We start from the raw sequence: 27,863 nt of genomic DNA, 5'->3' as shown, positions 1-27,863 counted from the left end.
GATACATATGCAATATATGAATCAATACATATCCGTGAGTTTGTATCTACAGTAAAACAGAATTTTAAATTATATCTTACAGTAGATTCTAAGTAATATATGCAAGAATATATTGCTGTACTGAAATATCAATGTTGATAGTACAGTGAGTCTTACATTTCCAGCAGATGAATTCTGAGCAGGATGTCTGTGAAATACTTGGTGTAATCACTGAGAGTGTTGGCATGAACTCATTTTTAATCATTTTGTTCCAAATGTCCACATTCAAAAAATGTGTCCACACATTTTACTGCTACTCCAATATCATTAGTGCAGACTGCCTCCAGCATCCTCAAAGCAAGTGTATTGCAACTCCTACCCAAGTATCCACAGCTAAGCACATTGAGAAGTGCTGTTTATTTAATGAAAGGATAACATGATGATGCTTTCTTTCCCAAGTCAGTCCTTGAAGAAGTCTGTCTGTCCAGCATTTCGCAGTTGGAGGGTGGATGGCTCTGTCCACACTTCCCAGTCCCCAAAATCTAAATCCTATTCCTGTCATGAAGAAACAACTGAAGAGAAAAACATGGGAGTCAAAATCAGAAGAAAATATTCAGTAGATTGATATTTTTTTCATGAGAGATTAAATATCTTTTCAACTAAACATAAAAAAATAACATTTTTTCAAAGAAATGCTTTTTCTCAGAAAAACCTTAGTAAATAGAAAATGCTTCCACAAAAAAATTGCATAAAAAATGCGTCCTCATGAGCTCTACGGGAGACAGTTTCAGTGGGGTTATTCCCTAATTCCTTTTCAGATAACACTCTCAATAACTTTCTAACTCAGTAAAGTTTCAAGATTTAATCCTGAAAGTTAAAAAAAAAAAAAGCCTTTTGAAGGATTAATTTGTCAAATTACTCTACCCCCATCCCTCATAATCTACAAATATTTACAGACTGAAAAACAATAATCTGTTGTGAGATGATCTTATGTACTTTATGTACTGAAGCAAAAAATATATTGTTTCCATCTGTCAATTCAGACACTTGCTTGAAGTGAGCAGTTAACTTCTAGGTAACACTCTCATCAATTGAATAAAGCCAAATATATTTGCTTGCGTATAGTAAAAATATCCAGAACCTACTTCATATTAGAACCAACATAAAACTGTAAGAATTGTTATTCATTCCAGAAGGTTTCTGTTACCATTTCCTTTATCCTGCATTTGTTTTCAAGTTCCCTATAGAGTCCTTCTAGAGATCAACTCATTTATTGAGAGTTTTGTTTTTTAATCAGTTATTTCCTAATACAGTATTTCATTTACCATGCATGATTTTCTTGAACAGCCCTACAGTAAAAGTTTTCCTTTAATCATTTCAGACATTTTAGCAGGCAATCATTTATGTATATATGTATGTACGTTAGCAATTAAGAATAGCTTTAATATTAAACTAATCAGGCTCCAGTTTGTGGTTAGGTAATCATTCCTTTTACTTCAGTGATATTCTGCTTTTTCTGTATTTTACTTAACACATATACATGCATAAATAAAATGAAGTGTAATAAAGGGCAAAACAAGGTTTCTTTGGCTAGGTATTTTCCCTATTTTCTTAAATATCTTTTCAGTTTGTAAAACAAAATGCATCCTCTTATAGTTTGACCATGCTCAAAACCAAAGAGTATATGTTCATTGTTCCAAACCTTCTTTCTTCCAACACATAGTTCCAAATGCTAAATGAAATATAATATTACAGGAAGCTGCAGATGACTGTTCACTAGTTTCTAGACCCAGAAGTCTAGCTAGACCAGCAGAAACATAACAACCAGCAGAGTACAGAAAAATGAAATGCTACCCCATGACCATGGAGACCTGAAATGAGACTTCAGCACAAACACTGGAATTGCTGATGCTCTTCTTCAGAGAGGCAAGATCTACAATATAAGGGATTCTCTGACTGGCAGAGGAGAAATAATTTGCAAAAGACAGCTTTACAATTGGTAAGCCAAACCTTTACCCAAGGAAGGATCGCTGGACCAAGTCCTGCAAGACCAAGTTTTTTATCATAGAGGTGGTTCTTCATGATCTTGTTCTAAGTTGCTGGAAAGATGGAGACAAGATAGATGGTCCTTTGGAAAAAAAAAAAAAAAGTGCAACAGGTGCTCAGTTTATTTACATTTCATTCTACATCTTTCTCTAGGTATAAAAAGGCACATTACATTTCCCTCAGAATCAAACCTTTTATAGAGGGAGATGATTCATTCCATACACCAAAAAGCATCATTTATTTCCTCTCTAAAATAATTAGAGGACAAGGAAGGAACAGAGAGATACTTCGAAAGGATAGCATTATTTCATCATACAGACAAACAACTTGCTTTAATGCAACGTGGAAATTCTTGATATTGGACAGATAAACTAGGAAGATAAATTCTGGTGACAGATCAGATCAGAGTCTGAGGACCACTGCAAGCATGTTTTATCTCCATGAACACAGGTTTTAATACTTGTGTTTTATTTCCATACAAAATGAGGCTCCGTTACCTTTGCTTAATAGACACAATTGTCTTTTCTAAGAGAGAAAAAGTTATAAATTCTGAGGGAAATGTAATATCTTTTGACACAGTTTTAGACCACCCACACAGCAAGCTAAGGAAGCCAATAATCCTAAGCCAAGATACATTTAAATCACTGAACAAAGCTTTTGCCTTTTTACACATCTTGTATTGTCTAATAAAAACAACATGAGCTGATTGTTTATTTAGAATTTTTGAGCCTCCTCTTTTGTCCTAAGATGCAGTTATTAGTTTTCCTTAATATATAATTCATTTTTGTTAAAAATATACAATCTAATGTATTTTAAAAACAGGCCTCCAATTCAGAAGGAAAAACAATGTAATCTATTTTTAGTGCATGTCTTTTAGTACCTGCTATGAGTTCAAGATCTATTCTCAAGTTGATAAAATACAAGGATGTAAGAGTATATATTTACCTTTATTAGAGCCTATTTTCTTTCTTTACCTAAAAATCATAATTACTGCTGACCTGATTCTCAGCATTCTTAGCACCAACTTAAGATTGCTGCTGCAGAAGCGACACAGCACTTCACAGCACTAAGTTTACTCTTAACAATTAAAAAGGTGTATTAATCACCATTTATTCCCATTCAATGCTAGTCCCTAGCAAAGGGAAATTTTAGTAAATGTGTGAAGTCAAAATCAGTTCCATTCAGACATGGATAGTCCTGAACCAAACTCACATGAAAGCATCAGAAAAGGTTATCCTGAATTCAGATGATCTTTTGACCAGCTTCCTAGATAGCAAAGAAAGAGCATTAACAAAAGAGCCCTTACTTTCAGGTTTGAAGATTTTTACATAAATAGACACAAAATTTGGAAAGCAAACTTTGCTTTTACACAAAATATTCTGAACATAACCTAATTAGAGGCAGGATCTGATTTACCAACTTTATCTGCAAGTTGTCCCACTGGTTTTAGCAGAATTGTAAGAAGAAGAGAAAGCCAGAAGTTTCACACAGTACAGACTGCATACCCTAGTACTTTATTTCTCTTCACTGTTTTCTTTGAATTGCCTAAGGAATACTTACACCCTTTAAGAATAGAGAAGTACTGGGGTGTCATGGTTTGTTTGTTTGTTTGTTTGTTTGTTTTGATTTTCAGTATTCCACATCAAAACATCATGTACTGGAATTAAAGTGTTAATGCTCTAATTCTACGTACCTATCCCTATACATTACGGAAGTCGTGGGATCTGACTCTTCGGGAGGGGGGGGCAGTCTCTTACTGCCTGGCAGTGGGTGCTGGAGGGTGCTTTCCTAGCTGTTCCAAGCTTTTCAGGTTTGACTCGGTCTCAGGAACTCTCTCTCCTATCTTATTTGATTTATTAGTCTCAATTTCAATTAGATTGTATTATATTGTGTTATCTTGCATTCCGATATCATAGTTAGTAAAATAAGTTTACCTCCATAGATTGTTGCCACTGTTTTTGTTTTTTTTTTTTCTCCCTTCCTTCCTTCCCATTTTGTGGGGCCAGGCAGGGGGTGGAGGGGGCAGGGGTCTACTGCCCCCCGTCACGGGCATAAATTGATCTAGTTAACTCTGTGATATGGGGTTAAGGAAAGGAATGGTTCTCTTTCCCCTTTTGTTCCTGCTGTACACAGTGCTGATAGCAAGAAAAGTACTTCCAACAAAAATGTTCCAACCCTGTACCTGAGGTTATTCTGGAAAATGTTTTTGCTTGCCAGAGCTGTGGCTTTGCACAAGGTAAGGAGCCCTGTGCTCTCTGCACTTTCTCCAGTAACAATGCTTTCAGTCAGAAACCAGCTTGAGTTGAAAACAGTGATTAAGCTTGGCTTAAATTGTGAGAATCATATCAAATCTCCTCAAGTTCAGTCCAAACAGTGGAATGAAAACATACCTTTTCCTTTAATAAAAAAAATTATGAGTTTTTAAATGGAGCTTAAAACAAGTGGTCTGGATTAAGTTTTACTTATGACCTCAGGTATTGCTCTTTTTTCTTTTAAAGCCTGAGATTTGCAAGTTCTTTCACTTAATTTTCAGTGCAAGCTTGTATAAGCCAGATTTTCAAAATCATATTTTTGCACAAGAGGAAAAATTGGGCTGAGGGTAAAGCCTCATAAGACAAAGGAAAGTTACATAGGGCAGTAGCCTTTGTTTTCTTTATCTTTCTCTACCAGTATGTTATTTTAGCAGAAAAGAGGTCTTCCCACATATAGGGAAAAGAAAATATGCTTAGAGGAACATGTCTGTCTGAAGTGGGTATCATTTTGTTTTCTGTGTATCTTCTCTCAGTGAAAACAAAATCTTCAGACAACACCACCACTTCCCACAGGTGGGGTGCAATCTTAAAAAGGTTCAGGTGCTTGGATTGGAGCAAGGAGTGGATCAGCTGTCCCCTGTTTTCAGAGAAGGCAGTGGACTGCCCCTTTCCTTGAGTGTCCCTGTCTGAAATGCCACTTGGGCAGACCAGCATCTTCTCATACAACAGCTAGCCGTTAAAGATGAGCAGGATAGTGTGATGTGATCAGCCTCTAGAGAAGAAGTGTCTGGCCACATGCAGGATGTTGCTGCTGCAGGTTCCCTGCTGCCACTGCACAGGATGCAGAGAGCCAAAGCATGGGGTTTTTAAGGAAACCCCCTGTGAGACAGTCTTCCCAATCTGCAGTGAAAATAAACCTAAATGAAAAAAGTATCTACTTGAAAGCAGATTAAAATCTTAAAGCTGGTCTTCTGCTTCCACCCCTTCTCCATTCCGTCCTCTCCTAACATAAGGTAGAATTTACTTCGTTTTCTTTTCCTCTTATTTGGAGGCTTGAATCAATAACAAAACTGTTTCACTAGAAGAAACCTCTGTTTTTGTGGGACAGCTAACATTTCGATGGTTCCTATCTTCTGACACGTTGTAACTCTTGGCATTCCTTTGTCTCTAATAAGTGTGGCAGAAACCCACCCACTGACAAAAACTAGCTCAGGTTAGTTCACCCCTGTGCAGTGTAGGAGACACCTCTGTGCCACAAAGTATTATCTGCAGAAAGGCAGAAACAATTCTGCAAAGCTTCAGCCCTCTACAGTCCAATACTTAAGTGGGGTGTGCACATATTGACCTAATAACATGTTTAAATGATTTTCTGGTGGGGGGGGCTTTGAGGTTTACATACTTTTGTCCTTCTTGTATAGAGTAAGCCCATATAACCTTTAACACTGATGTGTTACTTCCACAGCACTAGCTGCAGAAGGACCAAAAAAAGGCACTTCACAGTAGTCTGTACCAATGCACAGAATCATAGAGTCAGGCTGATGGGTTGGAAGGGACCTTAAAGCTCACCCAGTTCCAACCCTATGCTGTGGGCAGGGCTGCCCACCTCCCACCCCCCAGTTCAGGCTGCCCAGGGCCCCATCCAACCTGGCCTTGAGTGCCTTCACAGATGGGGCATCCATAGCTTCTCTGGGCAGTTGTGAGGCCCTGAGTCACAACTTTCTGAGTGAAGAATTCCTAAAATCGAATCTAAACTAATTTTCCCTTTTTTAGTTTAAAACCATAGCCTTTAGTGCTGCTTTCAGAAGTGTGGGTCATCTCCTGAATTTCTGTCTACATGAGAACTTGTTTATAGAAGTCTTGCTGAGATTAAATGAGCATAATTTTCTCAGGTCCAAAGAAACTTACCTGTCTTCAAAGTAACATCTAAAGGTATAACTTCTCCCATTGAAAACATCCTGTCTTATTTCAACATTTAAGAGTCTGTATCCCAGACAAGACTAATCCCCAGGTGCAAGAAGCTGACCTATCAGAAGAGCAGCCTTTCAGTTTTCAACAATGAATAATTCGCATCATTTCAATCAAACATCTCCTCTCCCCTTGCCCACTATCAGAGAAGCCAGAAACCACTGATAAGCACAGATTTTTCTCTCCCATTTTTTGCCTGTGGTTTTTTTGAACAGGACTGGAAACATTACTTTGGCTTGCATTCATAAGATTTCACAGGGATTCAAAGTGCTTCACAAACCTATTGCAGTTTATATCTATTGCTTTACATTTTTTATGTGGGACAATGCTACACTGGAAATAGTGAGGTTTTAGGGTACAGATCTGTTAAAAAATATTTTAATACGGTGAAATCAATCTAAAATCTGTTCTAGGCAGGCAAGTCACAGGGGATAACATGAGCAAAGGGAATAAAAAGAGCTCTGAAGAGCCCATACCAGTTGCTAATACTTAATCTCTTTAAATAATGAATTAGCTGCTCATATCTACTGTCGCTGCTAAGAGAAAGCACTTTCTTTGTGAAGTGAAGTAAAGCTTGAATACCCATGAATTATTCAATATAAAGTGTGCCAGTTAAAATGCCTTGATATTGGAAGTCAAGTGTAAGATTATCTTTTGTCTGTCAGAAAGCATCTCTCCCATGTTACTGAGACTTGAGGGGGCGGAAAAAGGAGCCAAGCTGTGCACAACACGTCACGAAAAATAAGAGAGTTACGGTAGTGAAACACAGGACCATCTCCACTTATGGATGAACTCCATCATATGCAGGTATAATTCTTCCAAGCTTTGTTCTGTGTACAGCTACTGTTCTCCTTTGCCTCTGTGATCACTCCATGGTCTGTGATTCTCAGGAAATCACTAGTGATGCTGTTCCACTGTTTCTTCCAGCAGAGACAGTACCAGCTATTGATCTATCTGCCTTCACTGATGTGGAAAAATGTATTTCCTTACTCAGGTTTCTAAAGCTTCCAGAACAGAACAATGACCTCTGCAATATCAGAATGTGTAATCTAGAAGAATGTGCCTTGCAGTATGATCTGAGCAAGAGGCACAGAAAATGATTTTTTCTTGGGAAGCTTTAGGTTCCCCAGTCCTGTGATACAACATGGCTTTCTAAGGAGACAGGTAATCAGCTGCTGTGTAATATCCAAAAAAAACTTGCTCAACTGGACAATATGAGACTAGAGAAAAGAAAAAGTATCTGGATTCTTGATAACACTCTATGAATGATCTCCATAAAGATGATCTCTGTGGACAATCAATTCAACTAAAAAGATAAAAAGGTGAAACAGAACACTGAGAAGTATACAAAATGTAACAATTGACATTAAAAGGACTGCAAATTGACTCACTCAAACTGGAAAAAGACAGAAGAGTTACTACACAGTTTTCAGATATACATTCAAGCTGTTCTTTCCCTGTATTTAAATAAGATTTTTAGTGCTATAAATTAGTCTAAGCTTAGACAAAATCCTCCACAGATGAAAGTGATTTGCCTCTTTGTCTTAACATAAACACCCATCGCAGATCTCCCTGTCCATCTGAAGCACAAAGAGCCAGATTTCTTAGCCAGACCACAAGCTCAGGCTTGTATTTGTCTTTCCATTTCACCTGTACTATCCATGTTACTGCTAAAGAAAGCAATAGTTTTAAAACATGATTTATGTTTTCTTGACCACCCTTCTTCAGGTCAGAGGCTATGTAAGTTCATTTTGGAGCAGTTATTAGTCAAACAGAGCAAAAGTAGACTAATGAATTTATCATCAGCCTCAAATATATACCAGAGTGAATAAAATCTGAATAAGCTGAGGAGATGAGATGTAAAACAAACAAACAACAAAACATCCTAGATTTTTTTTTCTGTGGACAAAAACAGTCTGATGATAGTATAGCTTTGATGTGTCTTGTGTCAGAAACTTCTCTTAATTCAACATGGATACAAATTAATACATAGAAGCTAACCTGAGAAGAATCAGTGTTGGGAAAAAATATTAATTCCCTTCTCTTTAGGGATGACAGTTGCACAGTGTCTTTTAAAATATAGCATGCAATGTCTTCATTCAACAGATTAGGAATATATAACGTGTTGCATGACAAATCTAGGCACAGTCTTTAGAGTTTTTTAGACTGATGTTTAACAACAAATGAAAACCATTTACCATTCTCCCCAGAGAAATTTTAGAATGAAAGATTAATTATCCATATTATTATGAAAGTTACATCCAGAAGAAACTCTTGGTTTACATCTTTTGTTCCAGAATTTAATTTAAATGTCTTGAAAAGATTGTTCAGAATTTATATGGTGCCTTTCCTCATTAAAATCCACAGATATACATCTCACAGTATTTAGAAGTATAGAGATTTTAGCAGGAAAAATTAGAGGCTTGTCCCTTTTGAATGTCAGGGACCAGATTATGGTCTCAATTGTATGTATCTAATTCCCACTGAAATAAATAGAAATCCCATGTATACACTGTCTTCATAATCAGAACCAATTGTTTTTGTTTGTATCATTCAGTCTGTATGAATGAGAAAACAGAAAACCAGGCATCACAGGATAATGTCATACTTTGGATCTCCAAGTCTTCAATATATTAGGTCTGATTTCACTCATGTGTGGTTTTATGTAGAGTTAAGAGGCTTTTTATTAGACTACCCAAGCTTTTACAATGAGAAATACCTCCTTAATTTCACACAGTTCACCATTCTTTATGCTTTATAGAATTAGTACCATTTTTTAATTATTGTTTAGTAAAAGATTTTTCTCAGCTAACTTGAGTGAATATGCTTCTCTGCCTTTAAAAGTACAAATATGAGGAACAGGCCTATATATAGGAACATTAACTCCATCACCTTGATGTGCAGGACTGAATATAGTTTGTTTCATGTGTGACATCTTTGAAACCTGCCCCCAGAGCATCTGCAACCTGTACTGCAAATTTTGAATTTAAGCACTGCACGATCTATTTGCAGTATGGGGTTTCTTGGTTTGGGGTTGTTGATTTTTTTTATTTTTTACAAACTGACAACTGTTCCTATTTTACACACTGTGCAATATGCAAGTCTGTTAAAGTGACCTAGTTCTTCAGGAATAATGCCAGATGTCCTGTGCTTGAAAATACCTACACTAATGCTACAACCACCACTATCACTGTTTGTTTATGTAGTAATCAGCTGTCATGCTGTCTTTTTATATCAGTGTTTGTATTGTTTTGTATTGAGGTTAGAAGAGATAGGAGGAAATAATTTAATTGGACTACAAGCATTCTTGTAGAAAGCATTAGATAAAATTTGATTTCAAAGTACTATAGCACTCAGTTTTCTGCTTTACCTGCAAAAGAGGTCAGCACTTTTAAGATACTCATGAACGCTGAAGGACAATGCTTCAAAATGGAGATCTGGAACATTATTTTTTTCATAGGGCCATAGGTTAGATTTCTGTGGGTTTTTTTTTTTCCTTTCTACTTTTCCTTCAGCAGGCACAACTTAGATAATTGCACATCCAGCGATGGAAAATCAGGAGTTATTCAGATCCACTTATCAGACAGAGTTGTTCTTCATTGACTTATTTGACTGACCCACCTCTACTGACTCCTAAGCTGTAAACTGAACATTTCAATAGGAAGTTTATTCTGGGAATTGGAAGGAGTCCACAAATTGCTTTAATGAGATATCAAACACTGTGTTTGGACAGATACAGTAAGGGATTGCAGCTGCAGCAACAAAAATGTTTCACCTTTTCTAAGAAAAAAATTAGACAATTAAATACCCTTCCACAAAATAAATTCCAGAATAAAAATCTTGAGAATTAGCTGAGTTTCAAGCACTTCTTATACTGGCATGAAAACTCTAGGTCTGTTAGCAGCTGAAATGAACCTCGACTCCTTAAAAACAAATGCCACACACAGATAAAACAGTACCTACCAGTATCTCTCCACCATTTAATCTGCATCCAAATAAAATCCTATGTCACAGGCTGCTTACATTTAAGAAAATTCTTGTTTTGCTGCCATGCAAGATCTTAGAATCATATTTTCCATCCATTCCTACAGAAATAGGAAACATTCTAGTGCAACTCTAGTTTACTATACATGTATCAGGTTGGACAACTTACCCCATACAGAGAAACAGAAATATTAAAGAGAGGAGTGAAAAAAACATAACCTACATAAAAAAAGTTAGCCTTCAGATTCAAATAGAGAAGAAAAATGTTACACAAGAAATGACTTTTCTGACTTACACTGTTGTAACTGCACTGCTGTCTGTGGATCTTTATCCAGGTTCATATTGTGTACTGGCTCTAACTGTTATAATTCTTCACTTCATTCCTTTCTTCTTATTAACCTTCTTTCTTACCTCACTCCTTTCCATCTTTCTCCCTATCTTTTTTCCATCTCTCCCTCTCTCTCTTTTTCTTTTTTCTTTTTTTTTTTTTTTTTTTTTTTTAGTATTTCACAAAGCAACATATTAAACCAGTAAATCAAGGAGGAGACAATAAACATGCCCACTCCATGCAGGTACAAAATACAAGACAGCTGGTTAGCCGTCTCCTTAGGGCTAACTGCTCTAAAAAATCACTTCTTTTCTTCTACTCTTTTTTTTTTTTTTTCTCCTTCTCACAGCACATATCCAGATACAGAATCTCTGAGCTAATTATCAGGGCTGGGATTCTCAACTTAATCATCACTACCAATTCTCTGGAGTATTGTGGCATCTAAGAGCTAACCCCTGCCATGCTGAATCACAACCACACAGATGAAGCGCCAAAACCCACTGAGATTCTCAAATGAGGAGTCCTGTACACATACATAATATAATCTTCTACAACTGAAGTGTAAACTAGGAGACGCTAGCTGATGAAATGCAATTAAAAGTTAAAGGATGAATGTTATAGATTATTAGCTTAACAAGGCTTTGGGGAAGAGAGAGTCCATCTGTCTGATTTGTCTAAAAGTAATTCTGTGGTGGGCTATCTCTATGAATTAACTCCTGCTATGTTCTAAATGAATGAAAAAAGGTGGAAAGATAAATAATCCGTTGACTAAGTGGCTGTAACTGTGAACAAAGCATTTGGCAGAGTAAGGTAGATTGCAGAATTATTTCTCTCCATCATCCTCATTAAATTTCATTTCAGCAGGGAATACTGTCACTGCGACTTCAGCTCTCTCTTTTAAATTCAACCTGATATTCAGCCCCAGTATTCTATGTTCACTACTGCCTGTTCTTACAGGTACACAGAAAGGAGTGCAGTTGTGTGGTGCTGATTGTGACAGGATTAATTGTTTTGTAATTATTCCATGAAATAATTTATTTTGCATGAATAAACACAAGTGCTTTTATTCTCTGCTGGTGTAGATCAGCATCGTTCCACTGACACTAGTGGAGGTGTTCTAATTTATGCCAACTTCAAATTTGGCCTGGTTTTTTAAGGACCTGAGCTATTTGTCAAATACTGCATAGGCACTACTGAATTGTGAAGTTTCCTCTTAGGGCATTTCAGCAGTAAATTACATTTTATAAAGAAACTTCAGCTGTCTGGATGCAAAATCTTCCTGGAGTAACTGCAGTAAATTAGTTGGTCTGTCAGATGAATACTATTTGCTACACCACCTGCAGATGTTCAGTCTTGTGAGATTTCCTTGATGCAACTGCCTATAACAAGCACATATTTATCGCACTTATAGCTGTCCAGCCCCTTAACTAACACTACTCAGGTGAAAGATGCTTCTTTTCATGAAATCTAAACTATATTAATATTTTTCTTAATGATTAGGCCATCCACAGTAATGGCAACTTACAAATATTATTGTCCATAATGCAAAGTTTAGTGGATTGTTGAAGACTGCGGATTCAGCGGTTATGAAAATATGTCAAAATTTATGCTTCATTATACATAAAATTTTTCTAGCATACATCATGATGTAAATAATTGAGAAAATGTCCCCAGTGGACATGAGATACTGGAAAACAATAATTTAAGGAAATTCTCCCAAAACATTTTTTTTAGTTCACTATACATACAATAATTTCAGAATTTGCAAGCACCTTACATATTGATTTCTAATTTTGGTGGCACTGCAATAATATGCTTTGTTTTACCTAAAATTATAATGGAAAATGTGAACTTTTTGACTAGAAACTGTGGTGTAATTTAATGAAATTTCAAATTGAGTGGAGCAGCCATAAATACACTGGCAGGATTACATACATCTAAACAGAATATTTTGAAAGAAATGAAAGCTTAAGGGGCACAAAAGGACAAAAAAAATGCTCTTAATGTGATTCTTCATATCACCACAATTACCCTTATTCTTATTTTTCTCCCTCTCACTGCCCAAAAATTAATAAAAGCAACATTTCTTTATCACCATAGATGATCTTTCAAAAGTGAGTAAATCCAAGAATGAGGTTGATCATGTTAAATGTCATAACTGCAAGAAGTATATACAAGCTTTGTAATCCCAGAGATAGCTGTTTCTCTGCATGTCTTCAGGATATAAACCTCTAACTTTCATTGTTGCAGAACAAAATTGTCCTCAACTCTTGCTACCTGAAATTGTTCAGCCAGCCAGATTCCTGCAGTAGTCAAGTTAAGCTATAGGAGTACTTCTTTAAATAGCTTTTAAAATGTTTTGAAAAAAAACTAACAACAAAGCATTCAGGTTTATTCCACATTCTGTCTGACTTGTTTCAATAATCACTGCAGTATGATAATGCTAAATAGTCATAACAAAAGCCTTGGATAGTTTATAGTAATTCTTCTTGTATATTTCTAGTTCTCTGTAGCAGCATGGTTCTCCATTATAAGTATAGCTTTATTTGATTTCATTCCTTGTGCTGATAAAAGAGCTGATCCCTCTTTCCTTTAAATAGGACAAGGTGGAGAAGTGTCAGTCTTATTTCCACCCACTTTTCCTTCCTGGACACATACTAACAATCCAAAGGTTTCTCCCAACTTCTCTCTGAACTGGGATAATGTGACTTGATAACATTTTCTTCACTGCATGGTGTTATATCATAACTGAAGAGCAACCACAGAGTACCTTTAAAGGACATCCTTCCATTGATTATTCTGGCCTGACCTCAGGCAAGCTGAAATAATGGGATCCAACATTCTTAATGAAATAGATCATATATCAAAATATTTACATATATTAAAATGAAGTCAAACATCCCAGGAGGTACACAAGAGCTCTCTGTCAGCTGCTTCTGAATTTCTGCTTTCTGAAATTGTTCCTACCTCTAAAGTAATAGAGCCAGGACTGAATACATATGAAATAATGTCTTAATCTCTTTAAAATGATATGATCACAAATCACCTGTAGTGAACAATGCTGAACCTGGATGACTTACTACCTGATTCCTCATTTGTATTGCAATGTGTACAAGATTTAACTGGGGAGATTTCCTGGTGATGTTAGTACTATTACCTGCACATTTACTGAAGAGCATAGGCTGTCCTTGCCCTCATTACTTTATGCAAATAGTACTGATTTCAGAGAACGGATTGCTGATGAAAAAGTCTCCTTAAGGGATTCACATGAGATTGGAAAGAGTCTCATCCATTTAAACATAGCTTCCAACTATATTATGATCTTAAGTTTATATTTTTAATAGATTCTCTAAACAAAGTATGATGAAAACTCAGAATTTGAGAGCAGATATTCGCTGTATGAAAATTCACCTTCTGAACATGAGCTGGCAATGTGACTTTACCACCAAGAAGTACCCTTTCACCAAGTGTTCAATCACCAATTCAAGCCATGACTTAGCAGTTCCCCTACACTCCGCACCTTCCTAGTATGAATAGAGGTTGGGCACATTTGGAGATGAGCCCATACATTGCATTTACAATATATACAATTAACAGTTCTTCTACAGAACACAGAAAAGTCCATAAATCAATTTCCTTATATGTGCAGACTTTCTAGTTGTTGCAGGATCATAGAAGTTGCTGGATTTATTCAATAGATTTTTTCCAGAATGTCCAGAGGTGTTTTTTTTTCCTTCAACAAAGTCCACCTCTGGTTGCTATTGAAGAGCAGAACATGAGAATGACTCTTCAGTGACATGGAAAAATGTCAGAATTCAGTGATGTTACTCCTGCTAGTGGTCTTGTGGGCTGCAGACATCAGGGAAAGTAAAACAGATGTTGAACGTTTTCCAGAACAGGCAAGTGCACCCGCCAAGATAAAATACCTGCAGTATTATGGTTCTTGGTCAATATTTCTTCCTGAACCAGAATGCCAAGTTCGTTTGTACGACAGCCTTTGGCCTGACACTGATGGCCCATCAGGTACCAGAGGAGGATTCTGACCTGCCAAAGCAACAGTCAATGTTTCCTTTGCAATGAAAATCAGTGTTCGTATTATAATTTCTGGGATATATGTAACAATTGCTTGCTGATTTACCAATCTCCCCTCTTCTAATAACCTCCCCCATGGTGCAAGTAGGCTGCACTGCTTCGGTCCTATCTGCACCTCCAAGGCCACTTTAATTTAATGAGTCCCCAACACAATGTTCTCAGGGGCAACAAGCAAAAGATTATTCAGTGTCCCAACTTGCGGTTTCAATTGTACATTATTTCCTTTAATTTAGATCCTTTGCAGGGAGGCCCAAGTTGTTTGTAATATACACAGAGAACTAGGTCAACAATCTCTAGGTTATTCATTTAAATGTCTCAGCATTTCATGGAGTTGTTTGGTCCACCCCTGCATAGAATTAGAGTCAGTCTTCAGTACAGTGTTTAGAATGTATTTATATTGTTCTATCAGGCCTGTACCTGTCAGACTGTACGGCAGCTCAAACTGCCTTCAATGTAATTTTTCTCAGCCCTCTTCTGTACCACTGCACTCATAAAATGATTCTTTGGCCACTCAGTGACCTAAGTAATATAAGTTGCCATCAGCTTGGTGGGTGCCTTGATGATGCAGTGCTGATTTGCTTGAGGTTTTGGATAGGCCTACAGTAGTCTATTCACTGTATCAACACAGGTCAGAGTATACCTGGCCCCTCCAGTCCAAGGGGGGAAGCATCTACAGTCAATCTGCCACCTCTGTAAGGGGCTGTCCCCTCTGGCAACGTCATCTCTGGTAGCAGCCTTGGGCACATTCTGGCACAACCTTCACAGTTGTGACATGCCTGGAAAATATCTGACAATCAGACAGGCAGTCTCCATGCTTTTATTACTGTCCACCCACATTATCTTTTGTCTAGGATGTGGTAACTTCTTACACATCCAACAACCAGAGATTTATGCTGGCGAACCTTCCAGCTATCTGCCCAAGTTAGTGTGTCAGCTTTGTCATTTCCAGGTAAATCCATGGGCTGATATCTGTATATATATTGGCATGTATCTAGATGTTGTCCTATGCCAATGTTCGTATATCAGTCCACAATGGATAGTTTAGTATTGAGAGGCTCACTGTGCAATCCAAAGTGTGGAGATCTCAGTAGACAGCCAGCTATCCGTGCTGATGTTCATCACACTATCATCTGGCTCTTGGGTTATAACCATCTTATAACCATCGACACTGCTCATAATTCAGCCCACTGGATACTTTTCCCATCTCCTTCTTCAAACTAGACTGTCTTGATTGAGAGATGGTATGCAATTGCACACACCTTACTTGGGTTTCCTCTGCTGGATGCATCTGTTCACTAGGAATCCTGTGCAATTACATGTATTCCCTCTTGTACAGGACTGTTCTCTGGTGGAATGGCAGAAATCTCCCACAGCGCATTACTGTAGCCTGTCACTAGGCCAAATATTCTTTGCAGTTCTTACTTCAGTGGCAAAGAAGACAAACAGCTGCATTATCCCAGATAGGCAACCCAACATGTTACTGTTTGGGCATAGACCATTCCTGTCTTAGGAATACAGGCCAGATCTTTCACCCACCCTAAATAGGCATCTTTGTTTTTACTATTACCTCCATTACTCCATTTGCATTATTGGTTTTCCAGCCTGCAATGCAGAGTAGTAGCCAATAAACATTTTTCAAACATACTGCATCTCTCTTCTACTCCATGTTGTACCTGAGACAAAAAACCAATTGGGATCAAAACAGAACCCAATCCACAATTCCCAGCTCAACTCTTTCTGACTCACATGTATGTTCAGTTCCATGGGAGAGTGAGATCAAATGCACGAAGTGCCTGTGCTTATTTAACAGCTAACTCTGGCTATTGAAAAGCGTCCTGTTCTTTTGACCTCCAATCCCACAACCGGCTTTCTTGTAGAGGGGATCTCTAGCTATGTAGCACTCCTTCAAAGAAAACAGCCTAGGTCCAAGTGATCCTCTCCTAGTAGTGGCTGGCTCTCATATGAGCTCAGAGTGATTCCAACCTGGGTCCACCCCTTCTGGTCACATGGGACCACAGAAGCCAACACTTCTCCTGTGATCCCTGGGCCAACCACACCTCTTCACCAAGTGCTCAATCACCAATTGTGACCTAAGAGTTCCCCAACAGTATCCATGTTATAAGAATGAACAAGGATTAATATATGCTGAAGTGTATTCCCTTCAGGGGTAGCAGTACAGACGTGGTTGGGGAACAGTGTCTCTCTACCCTTTTTGCATTTTTGTAATGCAGCCTTTTAAACACAGAAAAAAATTATTCTGCTTTCCTTTATTTTTTGCAATGGTAGCAGCCATTCTTTTCCCACAAAATCCTGCCTAGTGGTGTTTTGTATCACAGAATCACAGAATCGTAGGGGTTGGAAAGGAACCTCCAGAGATCATCGAGTCCAAACCCCCTGCCAAAGGAGGTTGCACAAGTAGGTGTCCAGGAGGGTCTTGAATATCTCCAGAGAAGGAGACTACACAACCTCCCTGGGCAGCCTGTTCCAGTGCTCCGTCACCCTCACTGTAAAGAAGTTCTGGCGCACATTGGTGCGGAACTTCCTATGCTCCAGTTTCTGGCCGTTCCCCTTGTCCTGTCTCCACACACTGCTGTAAAGAGTCTGGTCTCGCCACTCAGCCCCCACACCTTAGATATTTATAGACCTGGATCAGGTCCCCTCTCAGTCTTCTTAAGGCTAAACAGACCCAGTTCATGTAGCCTTTCTTCACAGGGGAGATGCTCCAGGCCCTTCACCATCTTTTGGCCCTCCGCTGGACTCTTTCCAAGAGATCCCTGTCTTTTTTGTACTGGGGAGCCCAGAACTGGACACAGTACTCCAGATGAGGCCTTACCAGGGCAGAGTAGAGGGGGAGGGTGGATCACCTCCCTCGACCTGCTGGCCATGCTCTTTTTAGTGCACCCCAGAATGCCATTGGCCTTTTAGGCTACAAGGGCACACTGCTGGCTCATGGCCAAACTGTCATCCACCAGGACACCCAGGTCCCTCTCTGCAGAGCTCCTCTCCAGCAGGTCATCCCCCAACCTGTACTGGTGCATGCAATTATTCCTCCCTAGGTGCAAGACTCTACACTTGCTTTTGTTAAACCTCATCTGGTTCCTTACTGCCCAGCTCTCCAGCCTGTCCAGGTCTCGCTGAATGGCAGCACAGCCTTCGGGTGTGTCAGCCAATCCTCCCAGCTTCGTATCATCAGCAAACTTGCTGAGGGTGGCCACTATTCCCTCATCAATGTCATTTATGAAGATGTTGAACAAGACTGGACCCAGCACCGACCCCTGAGGAACACCACTAGTTAAAGGTCTCCAACCAGACTCTGCACAGCCAATGACAACCCTCTGTGCTCTGCCAGTCAGCCAATTCTCAACCCACCTCACTGTCCACTCATCTATCCCACATTTCCTCAGCTTTGTTATAAGGATGTCATGGGAGACAGTATCTAACGCCTTGCTGAAATTAAGGTAGACTACATCCACTGCTCTCCCCCCACCCATCTAGCCAGTGACAACATTGTAGAAGGCTACCAGGTTGCTCAAGCATGACTTCCCCCTGGTAAACCCATGCTGACTACTCCTGATAACCTCCTTTTCTTCCAGTTGTCTGGAGATGACATCCAGCACAAACTGTTCCATCACCTTTCCAGGGACAGAAGTGAGGCTGACTGGACTGTAATTACCTGGATCTTCCTTCTTGCCCTTTTGAAGACTGGAGTGACATGGCTATCCTCCAGTTTTCAGGCTCCTCCCCCATTCTCCAAGACCTCTCAAAGATGGCAGAGAGCAGTTCAGCAATCACCTCCGCCAGCTCTCTCAGCAGCCATGGATGTATTCCATAGGGTCCCATGGATTTATGAATTGGTGTTGCCTACGGGCTCTCAGACCACCTCTTCCCTGACTAAAGGGAAGTATTCCATTCCCCAGACCCTCTCACTAACCTCCAGGGCCTGGGATTTCTGAGGGAGAGCTTTTTCACTGAAAACAGAAGCAAATAAGGCATTCAATATCTGTGCCTTCTCAGCAGAGATCCTTTCACTATTGCTATCCTCAAAAGTTTTTCATGAAACTCCATAGGAATAAGCATGTTTGTTGGTTCAACTCCAGTGTGTATTACTGGTTGGTTTTTTTGTTTTTTTTTTTTTCACTAGAATCTGCTCTAATCTCATTTTAAAGAAATTTAAACTCAGTAATAACATGCATGTCTAGCTCTGAAGTACTTTCTTTTTTCCCACTTCTTTCCCTTAGGCAAGCTAATAATGCATATCATGTAAATCTCATAACAAGCACAAGTAATATGTTTGGTGTAGCTCACTTTAAGCTTTGGTAAGCAGCTATGTCTTTTTCCAACCCACTGAAGTCACTGTCATTTCTCAAAACTGCAAGGGAAAGCGAACTGGAGGCTTTAGCACAGAAACGAACATGGCCTCAGGGAACACTGGTAGCAGGCACACTGAGTCTTGAACTGTCAGCAAATCTGGGAAACGTGGAGCAAGGAGCAGCAAGCACCAAAAACTGGAGCCAGGTGAATAGGGTAAGAAAGGGTTGCATGAGCCATGGTAGAACTCCAGTTAGTTTAGAGAATCAGTTAAACTTCTGGATTTTCACCTGAAACATGTTTCTGTTAATATCACTGGCACCATTTTTCATCTCCCTTGTCTAGCTACAAAATGTCATGTTGTTCTTGTAGACATAATTATCTAATTGTTATTTGAATCCTCCTAAACCCTTTCGCTGTTCGTTTAGCAAGTTACCAGCAACGCTAATGACATCAAGAAAATTGCTCTGATAGGAGTTGCCTGTATACTATGATGTATCATAAATATAGATGAATGCAAAGTAAGATGCTAGGCATAAAATGCAAATGAGCCAGGAATGAGCTTCAGTTGTTCACCAGAGATTCAAACCTTGATGGAGAAGCCTCTGTAGGGCTACCAAGCAAAAGACAGGCTTATGTTTCTACTCCCCAGCTGCAGCTGAGTAGGGACAGCAACCTGTCATAGAGCACTAATTGAACAGAATTCTGCTAGAAGGAAATTTGTGTCAGTGCCAGTCCCCCAGAGGAAAGCCATAAGGCAGATTCATGGAGGAGCAACACACAAAGAACAGCGTGGGCCAAAAATGCAGCCTTGAATGCAAAAGAGTCAGGAGGGCAAGCTGTCACAGGAGAGCTCTCCTGTAGCTAAGAAAAGTAAAAAAGGTTAAAAAGCCCCAAAGATTTAAATGGCCTCAGCAAGAGAAGCAGCAGGAAGATCGCTGAAGGGGATAAACAGCTGTCATGGGAAGAAGTAACTCAGTTCAATACAACTTTATTTCACTTTGCATCCTTTATACAAACTCTCTTACACACCATTTCACAGACTTAAATACTCCATGTCAGCAAACTCCAGCATGAGGTAAAGAGAAAACAGGTGCTGCTTCCCAATAAGCCTATCTCTTCAGTAGGAGAGTGTGGAGGAAGGGACCATGGAAGTACCCAGTTTGTGGCAGCTCCAGTGGGCACGCCAGAGGCCAGCCACTATCAAGCAGCCTGGCAAAGCAAACCCGAGGGCTTGCCTGCCACCTCAGGAAGGGATGGGCATGGCTGGCCTACCCAGGGCATGGCTGCCTGCAAGCCTCAGGCTTCAGATGCTCTGGCAGGCCGGACACTAATGGGCTTCCTTTTAGTACTCATGATGGGCAACAGGACACCTCATAAGAGCCACATAAGGGGCTGCTGGCTTTTCAGAACTGCATCCAGTTTTGGAGGAGCCATGTATCCATGCTTCTGCAACAAAAGCATGCACACATGCTTCTGTTATTTTTTGAATTTCTGTTATCATCTCATTTTTTCTAGATTAGAACCAATGCTTAAAACACCAAAGTCTCTCTGAACACTTAAAACTTCCTATGACACCTAAAAAGACACCTAGATTTTAAGGTCTTTCCCATCTTATTAGCAAATCTTATAGCTGGAAAATAATCAGCAGTTTTGTGATGATAGTGGTAGTATGCAGTGGGTTAAAAGTTCTTTTGTCAGTCAAGTCTGAAATGACTCATTTCAAGCCAACAACAGCATTTCTCAAATGAAGATATGAAATCCCTATACCTTTTCATGCCTTCGTCTCTGGGTAGACTGGATACTCAGCTGTGTTTAATAATTGTGAGACATAGCTCACAGAGTTGCATGCAAGTGTTGAGAAGGGCAGCATCTTAGAAGACAGTGAGGACACTTTAGAGGTCAGTTTACTGTTACAGGGTGGGAAAAATCTGTAATCAATTTCTTTATTTCTGAAATTCTTTGTTAGTATTTGCATCATATATTCTGAATACTTTGTAAATTAGCATTTAAGCAATTAGTGCATAGGATTTCATCTAGATCATTTCATTTTAAAAAACCCTTCTGTTTCCATTTGTCTGGTGCATTAGGCATGTTGCTGATGGTCAGAACGTTCATTCAGTTATGTAAAATGTACATGATGGGGTTTTTTTACCACTAGTCCAGAATCTCCTTATTAGCTGTGGAGATCATATTCGTGGGAAGCTTTTCTCCCCCATTCACTGAAACATCACCTGTAGTAATCTTCTATATCCTCTAAAGCATGCTGAGCTTTCCAGAGAGACATCTGAAGGGCTAGGCACCAGCCCAAAGGCAGTCTGATGAAACTCTGCCTCTCAACACAGTCCCAAATGTACACAAATGTGTGCTCAATTTTTCCACTGGTCCCTGCCAGATCCTGCCGTATACTGCAGTGAAAGTAGGAGCACAGAATAAATTAAGTAGATGTGAGGAAAAAAGAACCTGAAATGATAATAACAGAGAAAGAACAGTTTGGAGAAGTGGTAAGAGCTGCAGGAAATAAAGGAACACAGAGCCTGGAAAAGAGGCAGATGAGGTGTGAGAAGCAGGAGCTGATACTTAAAGGGAAAAATGGGTTATACGGGTAGCATGATGCTTTGAAAACCTTTTCAGCTGGAAAACAAACAAACAAACAAACAAACAAAAAAACAATTAAAAATCTGAGTCTGAAGTAAAGTGTTTGTATTATTGTTTAGTATCATGGTTTCTGCTAAGTTTAATATTCCTCAAACAGATTTCCCATGCAATTCAGGTAATTGTTTATTATTGCTCAACATTCTGTCATTAAAAATCTTGTCCTGGAGAGGACTTAGGAGCAGTCCTGAAACAACTTTTAGTATGTGAAAAAGTTTACATATTTTTTATATTTTTTTCTGCTACATATAATCTATTGTAACAGAACTCAGATAAGTTCTGGAATTGCCTTTTATTACAAGAATACTGGGGAAAGGACCAGGGAAATCATTTGTGTTTCAGTTATATGGAAAACTATTTCACTGAATTCTTTTCCTTTTTAAAGACTGCCTTGCTAAAATCCCTCTCAGTGTGCTACAGAAGAAAAAAAAATCAACCATGGGTCTATTTGAAAGAGCAAAGGTACAAAAGAAAACTTGGGAAATATGGAAATATATTTTTCAAAGTCCATGTCTTTTCTGAGCTAGCAGCTATTTGAATATGACTGTTCTGCAAGCATCCACAGATGTGATTTAAAAATAAAGACTCTAGGAAAACACCAGTGGTTTTCATTATTTCTCCATTGGGAATTTCTGGCTTTGTTAGTAGATTCAGTTCGTTGTTAGCAGCCAAATGCTGAATACTAAACAAAGCATTTCCTCCTAAATTAAATGAAGCTTTTGAATTATGTAGTTATAATGCCCACTCCTCTGCAGAGAAGAAAGGGTTAATAAGCATGAAATATTACCTCTCTGTGCAAGAGGAGGGATTTAATTTCTGAAGGCAAGATCTTACACCATATCCTGAGTCAGACATGCTTTTACTGATTCAGCCATAGCATTCACATGGAAAGCTTTACATCATGGCCTTGGCAGACTCCCAGGCTTTCCCAGTGCAGGCTGCTATTTTTCCTTTAGCTTACCAAAAATAGCAGTGCACAGATTTAGTGTACTTGGTTCGCTGGTGTTTACAGGCATGTGAGCGTTGTCAGTATTGCTCTGGGCAGGCAGAGACTATTGCAGGTCGGCAAGGAGGGAGGAAAACACCAATTTTCTTGGCAGGCAGAACCACACGCCCTGTAGACCAGGAGACATCTAAGCATCCAATCTGAGCCTTGTTACACTGGCACCATCTTCTGCAGTTGCAGTCCCAGCTCAAGGACAGCCTTTCTGTCCATCTGAGGTAGTTGCAAAGGGGCTTATTTTCCATAATTCTAACTGAACAATTGGACTAGGGTAAAAAGAATAGCAGTGACTCCCTAGAAGCACAGTTCTAGAGCAAGATGTGCCCAAGTCCTTCCTCTAAAATGTTGAGCAAAGTAAAATTCAGTTGCTACAGGAGGGAATGAGTATCGTGAAGACATCCTTGCATGGAATTGCTTACCTCTTTCTAGGCCTTTTCCCAGCATCCAGGAGGATAGAGATGTAGCTATTACAACAGCTGTCATACACTACAGCTCCTGGGCAGGCAGGGATGCAGTCTGGCTCATGTTCTGTTATATGAAATGATTGACAAATCCCAGTGCAGAGGATCCTTGAGTATCTATCACAGAAAACTGTGAAGGATAGCCATTCAGATGTCTAAACCAAGACAGCCTCAATTTTTATCTGCCCATATGGACATCCATAGAATATTCTTTGTCCACAAGGCACAGCAAAAACCAACACCAGCGTCAGCCACTGCAGGACCTCTTTAATCAACTTATCTAAAAGGCAGTGCTTCTGTTAGTAGATAGCAATTTTAAAAGGAACACACAGTTGTTCCTTGACTGTAAAAGGAAGCTGGCAATAGAAGTGAGCTCTCAGACAGGTTTTCCTGGGATAACTTACCTAAAACAAATCACAAAAAGGATTACAGCAATAATTTAGCACATGATTCTGCTTGAATTTGCTATCAACTAGCTCTGTTATTTTCCTACATGAACTCAGGAGGCTGACATGCTCTTCATCTGAGCCTAAGGTTGTTGCAGTTATCACCTCTAGTAGGAAGTTGAAAGGAGTTGATGATAAGGTAGCTCTCAGATGGAATTTTTTCAGGTAAATTATCCATAATCATCTCAAATTCTGGAAAGCTGATGAAAATTATCACTGAAGAGAACAGGTACAGAATGTCACAAGCTGTCCTAACTCTCTCCTTGTCTCACCAGACATTACCAACCAAAACCTGTGGTACAAAGCCAGGCAGAAAAGAAGACCAAGACATAATGGCCCTGTGATGTGCCATCACAACGTACCTGCTCCACCCTTTCTTATCTTCCACAAGGAAAGCACAGTATCAAGCATAAGTTTAAAACAGGCTTCACACTTGGAGCCTGAGTTCTGTTGTGACAAATTTAGTGAAAAGGCCTCACATAGTGCTCACCTGCAGCAGACAAAAATGCTGAGCAGATCTGGGTCTGGGAAGTGATTTAATATTGGAGGTATTAAAAGTCTAGGGGTGGGGATGAGTGACACATTTAGTGACTGGAGTTTTCTTTGTTTTCTGGTGAGAGGAAATTCACTTCTTGCTGCATTTAATCACAGTGTCTTTTGTGTTAATTTGCAAAAGACCTCACTTTCCAAGTAGACAGAAAGACTTGCATATCGCTTTGTGATATTGCTTGTATGCATACCCATCTAGCTGCATACTTCTTTCCTAACAGGATGTTCTCATTCCATCATTTGACTCTTTCCTTTTTATTTTTCTTTCCTTTTATAGGTGTGGCTGTAAGAGCTGTAAAGGATAGGATATTTGGGAAACAACAAAAGACAATGGATTTCACTTAATTCAGTATATAGGATTGAAGGCACTGTACTCATCTACATCTATATGCACACAAGTATGCACACATATTTTCTTTTCAGAATCCTTTTTAAATATGCCCTTAAATGCTTAAATGCTGACAATGCAAAACCATCAGCACTATGCAACTCCAGCAAATTAGAAAGTGTAGGCTGGGCAGCCTGCATCAACCTTAATAACCAAAAATAACTGCTTGGGTCTGAACCAAGCATTTTCTCATCAGTATGCAGTACCAGGGTGTAGGAGGAGGAAAATGAGGAGTGGGAGGATATAAAACAAACAGTGAAAAGGAAAAATGTCAACTGTGCTCTGGCCTTCCTCTCTGCTTCTCACAGCCCACCCTAAGCAAAGTAGTTGTGATATGTGATGGGATGTGTACAGAGCCATAGTAGCACGCATACAGCCAAACACATCTGGAGAACAGTTGTCAAAGCTTGTGCTGCGAGTCAGTCAGCGGCATCCACGTTTCTCAGCTAGCATTCTGCCATTGTTGCAGAGTGGTTTATGACTTAACTTTTTCCTTTGTAATAGGTTCAGCTCCCTAGACAAAAATATTGCTGTCACTCTTTCATCTTTGCCTCCTCACTCGCTGCAGCCTTCATCTACACATCCATCCATACAGTTAAATTCAGGATGACTGTATTAGAGGGGGAGCAAATGTCTCAGGATTTGATATGAGCACTTTATCTGAAATCCTAACCACCTTCCCTTCCAAAGGTCATTCCCTTCAAAGCAAATCATATTTACTGAGGTGTGTGATATCAACTTGCAGGCCTGGCTTTGGCATCAAGGTAGAAAACTGTGTTTTCAGTTCTTCCAGCTACAACTAAAGAAGTATGTTAATGCTATTACTTGAACAAGATGTAGTCTCAAATAACATAGAAAAGTGTAAGAAAAAAGAGCTATTTTTTTCAGGTTCGCCTCAATCAACAAGGAGAAACACATCTGTCCTTTCATTCTTCTCTGTTGTTCATGTTATCAGAAAAGCTGCTAGGGACAGTTCACTCCTCTCAGTGTTTTACTTAGTACAGTAGAAATGAAGGGAGGAAGAAATCCATTGTGCTGACTACCACTAGTTTGTGTTACCATTTTGGTTATTTCTACTGTCCAATCCTGTGAAGGAACTGTGGTTTGAGCAGGGCTGGATCTTGGCAGGAGTGACAGGAGGAAAATTCAGATAAAGACAAAATAGCTAGACAAGCAGATATGCATCTGTGAGATATTCCACAAGTACCACAGGAAGAAGGGTTAGCAAAGGGACTCTCCCTAAACGCTAGGGGTTAGTTCAGAAAAAGAGCAGATGCAGCCATGGAAATATGTATTTGTGTGTACTGGAAGATGTGACAGACTGGCAAAGTCAAGTTTCTCCAGAAGCAAAATTACCTGTGATTACTTGATGCAAGACATCACTCAAACCAATCAAATTGTTATTTTGGGAAATTATAAATTTATATCCAGAGTCAGTTTGTCACTCATTAAAATCTTATAAGAATGATTAGGAAATGATCTTAATAAGTAAATGTTCTCCTTTTTTCATTTAATAGCTTAAAATACAAGATGATCTCACATGGCTCTTACGTGACCCTTGACCGTCTTATGGATAATTATTTTTATTCTCATGCTTACTGCTAAGATTGGGACCAATTTATTTCTTTCTGGAGCAAGCTTAGCTAAATTTTAGGCCATTGTCCCTATGTGAGTGAGGACTATTGCCCTGGAATTATATATCCCTGACTTATTTCTGCCAATTCAGTTCATGCTTCCCAGAGTAAAGGAATGCTGCAGGCACTATGAAGTAACTGAAGCAAAAATGAAGAGGAAACCTTATAAAACAAGTGAAAGGGGTGTAATTTAGATCACCCTTGCGATTAATATCTATTACAAGGTGAATTATTTTGTCAGTTACATCTAGTAGATGGTTGCTTAGGCCACTTCTACCAGCCTTTCTGGCTCACTTGAAAAGCTATTCTTGCTAAGGAAATCCCCTGCAGGAGAGGCTTCACAGATCAGTTCAGTAGTTTTCATGTGTGCTGCATATCAGTAGACTCAAGCTGGGAACCTTATTTTATTTTAAGGAGCTTCTGTAAAATTCCTGTTGTTAAGACATGCAGAAGTAGGCACAGTCATTATTAGAGTATCATTTAAACTAGACTTTGAAAAGGGGACTTAAATGTGTATACTTTCTTTTGATTACACAGGGGTATATTTTGCCCACATGCATATGTCAGATTTCTAAGTGTAAAAAATCTTTTTTTTTCCAAAAATTACTCTTGTGAAATGATGAACTGGGTCTATCCATGAAAGAAATACATACCATTTTCTACTCTTAAAAATAATAGGAGAACAATATTGGAGAAACCATAAATGAAAAATTAACCGGAATACAAATTTAAGAAGAAACATTTTGTAAAACAATGTCAAATGCAAGTTAATGTAACATGAATGCAGCAGAGAGTTCACTTTACCTTTAAATTTTACTTTTTCTCATATGGAGCTACAGGCAATTGAAAAGCTGTTGAAATCTGTACTTCTTAAGCCTCCTTTTCAATAGAATAACTACAAGAAACCCAAGAGATTCAAGTGCCCAACAGGTTAAGAGCAGTTTTATTTAATACATTGTCCTGCTTTGCCGAAAGATAATGGTGATCTCTTTAAGAGACCTTTTTGATTTGCTTTCAGCTCATTCCTGCTTCACAGTACAATTCTCTATTTCTTTCTCTCCATATCTAGGAAAAAAAAAAAAGAAAAAAAAAATACTGCCAGTGTGACACATTTTCAGAAAGTGACAACATGGTTTAGAAACTGTCAGTACCTAATGAAGCATTTCAGCTCTATTTTATAAGCTGTGATTATCATGATCATTTTACTGATACATATATGGATTTGACATCTGCAGCCCTTTAGCCTTTTAAATAATCTGGTCAGCAAAGTTGCCAGGATGTAGGTCAAGTTAACTGTTTCCTTTTAGGTTTTCTGGTGATTTCTCAGTCTCATGCTTAGGACACAGTTTGTTTCTTCCCTGTAGGGAACAAAGCAGAGAAGACTTGGAAGATATTCAACAAACTCTATTATAAACTCTGAAACTTCTTATTGCTTACTATATTTGTTCAAGGCAATGCATCTTATAAGTAACACTGACAGAAAGGCTCTGACCCAAGAATTAAGGCGCAGACCAGAACTCTTACCCTGCCACCATTAGGTTACAAAAATGTTTATGCAGTTTTAAGTTGTCTTATATAGATACTGAGTAGACAGAACTGATAATGTAGCTGTAGGAATGGGGAGAGGAGTAGGCTATAAAATCTACAGTAGAAAATTCAGCCCCGGGGATTACAAGATGGACAAGCATGAGGAAAGAGTCCACTTTAGATTTCTGAGGCTGGAAGCCTTCCTGAAAGTTTTTTTCGATCTTTCATAACCCTTCATTTTTCTAC

General features: G+C 39.0%; 1 long non-coding RNA gene across 2 annotated transcripts in view; it reads right to left on the bottom strand.

Annotated features, from left to right (window-relative positions):
- Positions 1-296: 296 nt before the first annotated feature.
- Positions 297-27,863, bottom strand: part of LOC149912770 (uncharacterized) — a 43,888-nt gene continuing 16,321 nt past the window's right edge. The window contains exons 2-3 of one of the 2 annotated variants that reach the window (XR_016461605.1): positions 1,990-2,107; positions 297-551 (exon numbers count right to left, since the gene is read on the bottom strand). This is a non-coding gene — a long non-coding RNA (uncharacterized LOC149912770). The remainder of the gene's footprint in view (positions 552-1,989; positions 2,108-27,863) is intronic. The other variant, XR_016461604.1, reaches the window with a different exon arrangement.

This window comes from Phasianus colchicus, chromosome Z, assembly GCF_987193195.1.
Source record: "Phasianus colchicus chromosome Z, bPhaCol1.hap1.1, whole genome shotgun sequence".
Taxonomy (NCBI): Eukaryota; Metazoa; Chordata; class Aves; order Galliformes; family Phasianidae; genus Phasianus; species Phasianus colchicus.
Note: the sequence above shows the minus strand (reverse complement) of the source record. Positions and strands in the feature narration are given on the sequence as shown.